Source organism: Marmota monax, unplaced genomic scaffold, assembly GCF_021218885.2.
Source record: "Marmota monax isolate L192 unplaced genomic scaffold, Marmota_monax_Labrador192_F-V1.1 WCK01_AAM20220418_F8-fsc00064, whole genome shotgun sequence".
Taxonomy (NCBI): domain Eukaryota; kingdom Metazoa; phylum Chordata; class Mammalia; order Rodentia; family Sciuridae; genus Marmota; species Marmota monax.
Genome location: NW_026694542.1, coordinates 10684909 through 10692624, shown reverse-complemented (window position 1 = coordinate 10692624; position 7716 = coordinate 10684909).

Genomic DNA, 7716 nt, shown 5'->3' with positions numbered 1-7716 from the left:
GCTGGGCATCATCACACCCAGCCTTACTGAGCACAGTTCTCTGCAGGCTTCCACAGTAGGGGAGTTGTTCCACAGAACAGGGGTTCTGGTATCCAATGACCTGGGTTCAAGTCTTGACTACATTACTTGGCAGCTGTGTGATGTGGGCAAATTACTGAGCTTCTCTGGTTCTCAGTTTGATTATCTATAACATAGGATCTGGCATATTGTGCTAGGGGTTAAAGGTGATAATGCTGCTGAAGCACTCAGCACAGAAGTTGGCACACAATAATTGCTCAATATATGATCCCATATTTAATTATATACTACGGCAGATCCCGGTTTTGTGGAGCCTGAGTTTATAGAATTTGAGGGACTCTATTTAAGAAAAGGAATACAAAGTTAGACACATATGCAAATGAAGGCCCAAAGTTTACCCTTTCTTACCAATTTAGACTATCGAGTGGAGTCTTTTTTCTTTCTTTTTTTTTTTTTAAGAAACAGAATGAGGGGCTGGGGATGTGGCTCAAGCAGTAACGCGCTCGCCTGGCATGCGCGGGGCGCTGGGTTTGATCCTCAGCACCACATAAAAATAAAATAAAGATCTTGTGTCCACTGAAAACTAAAAAATAAATATTAAAAAAAAGAAACAGAATGAGGTATGGGGTTATAGGTCAGTGGTGGATCATTTGTCTAGAATGTACAAGATCCTGGATTTGGTCTCCAACATTGCAAAAAGAAAAAAAGAAAGGAATAGGAAAGATCCAAACATACCACCTGTCCTAAGAGTCAGGTGTAGTTTTGTTGCTGTTGTTGTTTTTAATGTGGTGATGGGGATTGAACCCATGGCCTCATGCATGCTAGGCAAGTGCTTTATCACTGAGTTATCACCCCCCTTCAGGTGTAGTTTTGTATGTGTGTTCTGTGTGATGATATATTTATTCCCTGGATTATTGTCAAGAACATTCAAGAAATACTGCTGTACCTGTGGGATAGCCATCAATATCCCTATTCTCTCTTGGGGGTAGTTGTAGGGTTAGGGTGAGGATTGGGGAAACTGGGCCTCAAAAGAGTTAAGCTATTTGTCCAGAACATCTTCAGGCCAACAAGAGAAGTTAAGAATCCATCAAAACCCAGCCCTTGCCCTTACCCCATTGTTCAACCCAGGCCCTAGTCCACAGGTCTCCAGGACCTGCAACTTCTAAGCTTTTTTGGGGGAGAGGATACAGTGACCTGGTTCCCATATTCACTTGCTGGCCATACCCTGGAGGGTTTGTGCCTAGGCAAGTGTACCTATGGCTTTAGAGAAAATATCCAATGCTCGGGTCAAAATTAGAGGTGTCTCTTCCCCCCCAGACTCCATCCCTCCCGTGTCCTCTGGTTAGGAAGGGCTCATCTAGATGGGAAAGCTGTTGTGGATGCTGTCCTTTACTGGCCCCTACTTTGTGCCACTCTGTCCTAGAGCCACATCATTCATTTCACTGAATCTGTGAAGTTCCAGAGGAGGCACTCCTTTCCCACTTGGCAGAAGAGGAACCCTGAGATTCCAAAAGGTAAAGGAACTTTTCCAGGCAGAGCTGGGAAGTGAGCCACAGAAGCTTTGGTTTCCTCTCATTATCCTCATGATCCAAGAATCAAGGGTACCATGAGCCCACCCTCTCCCCAGGCCCTTGTAAGGAAGTCAGTGGTGGCGCCTCCAAAAAGCCATCAGGGACCCTTCATCAACAAACATCTCTTCTCCTCCCTCCCTTCACTCCCTGCCCCACGCCGAGGAGAGATCCCAGGAGAGATCCCAAGAGAGATCCCAGATCCCAGGAAGAACCAGCGCAGGCGGACTACGCTCCAGCCTAGTGGGCTGAGGGAGGGCGGGGCCGAGGCCGGGGCCGAGGCCGGGGCGGGGCGGGAGGGGCGGGGCTGGGGTCAGAACTCACGCCCCGGGGAGGAGGCTCGGGAGGAGGCTCGGGAGGGCGGTCCGCGCAGAGAAAGAGCGCATTCAGAAGCCCGGGAGGAAGAGGGAAAAACCTTGTCTGGTGTTTGACAAGAGAAGAGGAAGGGGGCAGGGTGGGCGCTACTGATTTGATTCTTTCCTCAACGGTCCTTCCAGCCAGGCCTGGCAGGAGAGCCAAGGAAAGAGGATGTCTGAAGGACAAAGACTGAGGGGGGAGCCTCGGGGAGAAAAGGGGGATTGTTGGAACTGCAGAGTTGTGTGAGGAGAGCCCAGCGAGAGGCCTGGGAGGCTGGGAGACGGAGGCTGGGGTGGCCGCGGGACAGGGGCCCTCAAGCCCAGGCTTAGAGGGCAGATGCATGAGCTTCGCCACAGGTACCAAGACTGCGGGCAGTGGAGGTGGCCACTGAACGGAAGAGGCAGCAAGGGGCTCTGGTTTATGGAGGTGACCTCTAAGGGTTACCAGGGTCTGAAACCAGCAGCCTGTAAAATGTCAGTCAATCATTGACCAGCCTCTGAGGCTGGGGGGCATAGGAGACGTGTGTGTGTGTGTGTGTGTGTGTGTGTGTGTGTGTGTGTGTTTAGAGTCTCTTCCCCTCTGCGTACCTCGACAGCCAGCCTGGGGTCAGAGGACTACAAACAAAAAGAAAAAGGGAGGCGATGGTCCAGTCCAGAGTCCGAGGTCCAGTCCATAAACTGGGGCCTACCCCACAGACCTTGAGACTGGGGGAGGGGTGTGTACGGATTAGTTACTTGGAAGGAATCCCCCAGAATAGGCATAAGGCTTCCCTGGGACCAAAGGGGAGTAATTCAGAAGTTTATGATCAGAACAATGGTCCAAGCTGGGCGTGGTGGCACATGCCTGTAATCCCAGCTACTTGAGGCTGAGGCAGGATTATGGCAAGTTTGAGGCCGGTCTCACCAAATTTAGCAAGACTGCGTTCCCTAACCATGGCCCTCACACTGAAGCATTTCAAAGATGCAGGCCATTAGTGAGAAGTGATATTTCCCTAATGAGATGAGGGTGGTACCTAGAGTACTATTTTTCCCAGACCGTCTCAAACTCATGGGCTTAAGAAATCTTCCTGCTTCGGTTGTTTTGAGGAAAGGTTTCCTTTTCCCAGATTGGTCTCAAACTCATGAACACAAAGCAATCCTCTTGCCTCCTGAGTAAAAGGGGCTTGGCACTACTGAGTACAATTCAAAGTAGCCTTCCCCTCCCTCCCCAAGCCCTCCCCTCCCTGCTGTCACTATCCCATTAGCCATTGCTACTGTTCACAGTTTCTGGTTAATGCTTTAGGATTTGGTGTGGGGGTAGTGACCCCTTCAACCTCCATGCTTATCCCTTGAAAGACTCATTGAGGTATCCCTTTCTGGATTCCAGATTCCTTGTTTCATGAGCTCTGAGTCTTCCCACTCCACTGTTCCACTAGGCCCTTCAGAACCACAAGCTCACCTTTCCTGTTGCTAGAGGTATAGACCACTGGGGTATGAATGAGGACACTCTTGCCTCTGGCTTTTGGTTTTAGAAAGACAAGACTAAGAAACTTTCAGAAGCATACAGCTATGGCAATCACAAGATCCTGATTTGGGGGACAATTCCAATTTCAGATGATTTCACTCACTAAACGCACCTTGTTGATCCTTTTGTTTCCTTGCCCTTTATACCCACTCATTCCTGGAAATCTACTGACTCTCTTCCAATACACTGATGCTTTTTCTACCTCTACCACTGGCTAGTCTAAGCCAAATAAATATATTAAACCTAAATCAGATCATGTAATTCCCCCTAGGGTGAAATACTCCTCAAATGGCTTTTCATTGCCTGCAGTCTCCATGAATCTATGGGATCAGACAGAGCCTGGTCTCAGGTTGCTGCTTCAATCTCACAGCATTACAGCCACCTAGGCTTCTTCTCTGTTTTTCAAAGATGCCAAGCTTGTTCCTGCCTTAGGGCCTTTGCACTGACTGTTCCCTCAACCTAGAGGTAACTGCCCCCGGGCTTTGTAGGGCTGGTTCTTTCTGGTCATTCGGGTTTCAGCTCAAAAGATCTTCTATGGTCCTGCAATTCAAAGTAGACTTTCCCTCCCTCCCCAGGCCCTCCTCTCCCTGCTGTCACTATCCCATTAGCCATCATATGTCACCCAATACTTGTCCATCGTGAAACTTATTTTTACATCTTTTTTTTTTCTTTCTTTTATTCCCCTAGTACTGGGGATAGAACCCAGAGTCTCACACATTCTAAGCAGGCACTCTACCTCTGAGCTACATCCCAAGCCCTCTCTTTTTTTCTTTCTGTAGTTATCTATTTATTGGTACTGGGGATTGAATCCCGGGGCACTGAACTACTGAGCCACATACCCAGCCTTTTTTGTATTTTATTTATATACAGGGTCTCTCTGAATTGCTTAGGGCCTCGCTAAGTTGCCTCAGTCTCCTGAGCTGCTGAGATTACAAGCATGCACCACCGCACCTGGCTTTCTATTTTTAACTGAAGATATATGCAGTCACTGATACAAAATTTTAATAATTTGAGGATAAAAAGTGTCCTTCACCTCCCTGTTACCCAGACACACAGTTCTATTTCTGCCCAAAGACAATAACTATTTCTACTTTCTTATATATCTTTCTAGATATATTCCCTAAAATAACAAGCATATATTCTTTTTTGATGAGTAATGTGTGTATGTGTGCATACACAGAACTATAGTTCTGCACCTTTTTGTGCTTATTAAAAATACTGCGAGGGGCTGGGGATGTGGCTCAAGTGGTAGCACGCTTGCCTGGCGTGCGTGCGGCCCGGGTTCGATCCTCAGCACCACATACAAACAAAGATGTTGTGTCCGCCAAAAACTAAAAAATAAATATTAAAAAAATACTCTCTCTCTCTCTCTCTCTCTCTCTCTCTCATTCTCTCTCTCTCTGTCTCTCTCTCTCTTTAAAAAAAAAAAAAAAAAAAAAAAAAAAAAAAGAAAAAAAGACTTATCTACAATTGCATTGCAGCGTGTGAAGAGCCAGAACTAGGACACAGGTCTAAAAAAAAAAAAAAAAAAAATACTGCGAGCCAAGCACAATGGTGCATACCGGTAATCCTAGCATCTCTGGAGGTTGAGGCAGGAGGATCACAGTTCAAGGTCAGCCTTAGCAACTTAGCAAGGCCCTCAAAAACTTAGTGAGAACTTTTCTCAAAATAAAAAATTAAAAGGGCTGGGGATGGAACTCAGTGGTAAAGCACCCTCAGGTTCAATCCCGTGTGTGTGTGTGTGTGTGTGTGTGTGGAGAGAGAGAGAGAAAGAGAGAGAGAGAGAAGATTTTTCCATGCCAGTACATTTCTATTGATTTCTATTCAGCATTAATTGAAAGAAATTCATTCCCTGTCAATGGGCATTTCATTATTATTATTTTTGTTATTCCAAAATGACAAGTGCTGCCACAACTAGCTTTGTACTTACAGCATTTGCACTTGTGTAGGTATACCTGGGAATGAAATTGCTCGGTTACAGAGTGTTCATATTTTCCAGTCTGATAGTGCCAAATTATCCTACTGAGTGGTCGTACAATGTGTTCTTCCCTTAGCAATGGCATTATCTTGGTCTTTTGTCTGATACTTGTTTGTGTCCCTCCTCTATGAGAATGAACAGTGCCTTGTTGATCATTCTGTCTCCAGAGTGTTGCACATTACAAACCTTAATAAATATTTGATGAATAAGGAACCCTCATGGTAAATAATCACCAGTGTTTGCTCTAAGGGCATGGTCAGCTTGCCATTGAGCCCTTACCATACTGTGTGACTTGCTTTGTCTATACTGGGAACCATTTCTTTTATTTTCTTTGTACCAGGGATTGAAACACTGAGCTACATCCCCAGCTCTTTTATTTAGGTTGTTTACAGCCTCACTAAGTTGCTGAGTTTGGCTTTGAAACTGCAATCCTCCTGCCTCAGCCTCTGGAGCTACTGGGATTACAGGCATGCATCACCTCGCCTGGCTTCTAATTGATTTTCATTCATGGTTCATGATTGGAGCAGCCTCCATTCTACAACACAGAATGAAGGCTTCCAATGGGCAATAGCGGGAGAGTGGGTTTTTAAGGCAGGAACAAGGGAACAGAACAATAGGGGAAAAGTTAATTGGTTTTTTGTTTGTTTGTTTTGGTATTGGGGATTGAACTCAGGAGCACTCGACCATTGAGCCATATCCCCAGCCCCATTTTGTATTTTATTTAGAGACAGGGTCTCACTGAGTTGCTCTGTGCCTTGCTGTTGCTGAGGCTGGCTTTGAACTCTCAATTCTCCTGCCTCAGCCTCCTGAGCTGCTAGGATTACAGGTATGTGCCACCATCCCTGGCATCAGATGACTTTTTTGATTGTGTGTTGGAAATTGAATCCAGCTAGGGCTTCAAGTGAGCTAGGCAAGTATTTTACACTGAGCTATAGTCCCAGTTCATACCAGGTTACTTCTTTTGTAAGGATTAAAGCAGCGGGGAATTCCTTATTACACTCACTTAGAAATCTTCTGTTCTCCAGAACAGCTGATCTGTTTTGCGATCTAGCTACTTCTCTAATGATTATGTGGTATTTAGCACAAATAACTCCATTTTGATCTCTTCTTCGGGCCCCAGTGCAGGGGCTCAGTCCAAACAATGACCTCCCACAATTTTGTTTAACAACCCTATCTCCCAACAGGACAACAGTACAGATGTCTTTAAGAGGATTGTGTTCTCTGTCAAGCACATAGGCACGTACTCAGGGGTCTATGAAGCACTTGGATCCTGAACAAATTTTCACTGTTGGCTCAAAATATGCTACGAAAATTAATATTTATCAAATGTATATAAATGTAGCAGTATTTAAGTTATTAACAGTAACTCAACTATAATTTTTATTTAATATGGGATACTGCCACATTTCAATATATTTGATATAATATAGGATGAGACTTTCAAATTTGGAACCTGAAGAGCTGGGATGTAGCTCAGTTGTAGAGAACCTGCTTAGAATGTGCAAGGTCCTGCGTTTGAAAAAAAAAAAAAGTTGAAACTTAAAAGTTTTGAAAGAGTCATGTCTGTACATACAAGTTTTCTCAAAGGAAGAATACTTATTTGACAAGACTTCATCCTCTTTGATCCCAAATGTCCTCATCTTTAAATGAGGATCTTCATAAAAATATTCATCCCAACACTGTAAGGACAAAATGAAAAAAATTGTTATGAAAGGGCTAATAGGTCAAATGCAAAGAAGTATTGGCACTTGATTGTTTCCAATCAGCTAACGAAGGGCTGAACAATTGTTTTATTCATTTCAGCTTCTCAGTATCAACTAGGTGCTTAGCTCCAGGACACATTATTCAAGTCATATTAACTTGAAAAAGTGCCATCCACAGAAAATAAAACGTGAATTGTGTGTCCTGGCTTTACTTAGTGGCATAGTGCTAGAGCTAAGGACTCAGGATATGTTTGCTAGGTGACTGAATGAATGGAGGCAGATGTTAACTTCTTGCTTATTCCACTACCTCCCCAATCCTAACTCCCTCTCCAGGATACAAAGGAACAATCTGACAAGGAGTCAAAGAGTGGGGGAGGAGAAAAGGCAGTCATTAGCTACCTGACTTCAATGCTTCAATGAGATTTGCTTGAGTGAGTGGGTGCTGGTGGTCGTTGTGGGAGGTATGAGGAGTTACCAAAGCAAGCATCCTATTTCCAATGGACTCCCTTGATTTTTTCCTCAAATATTACAGTTTTTCTATCTCAGTATGTAAGCATGCTGGTGATTTAGCAGCTCCAGATTTAAGTAA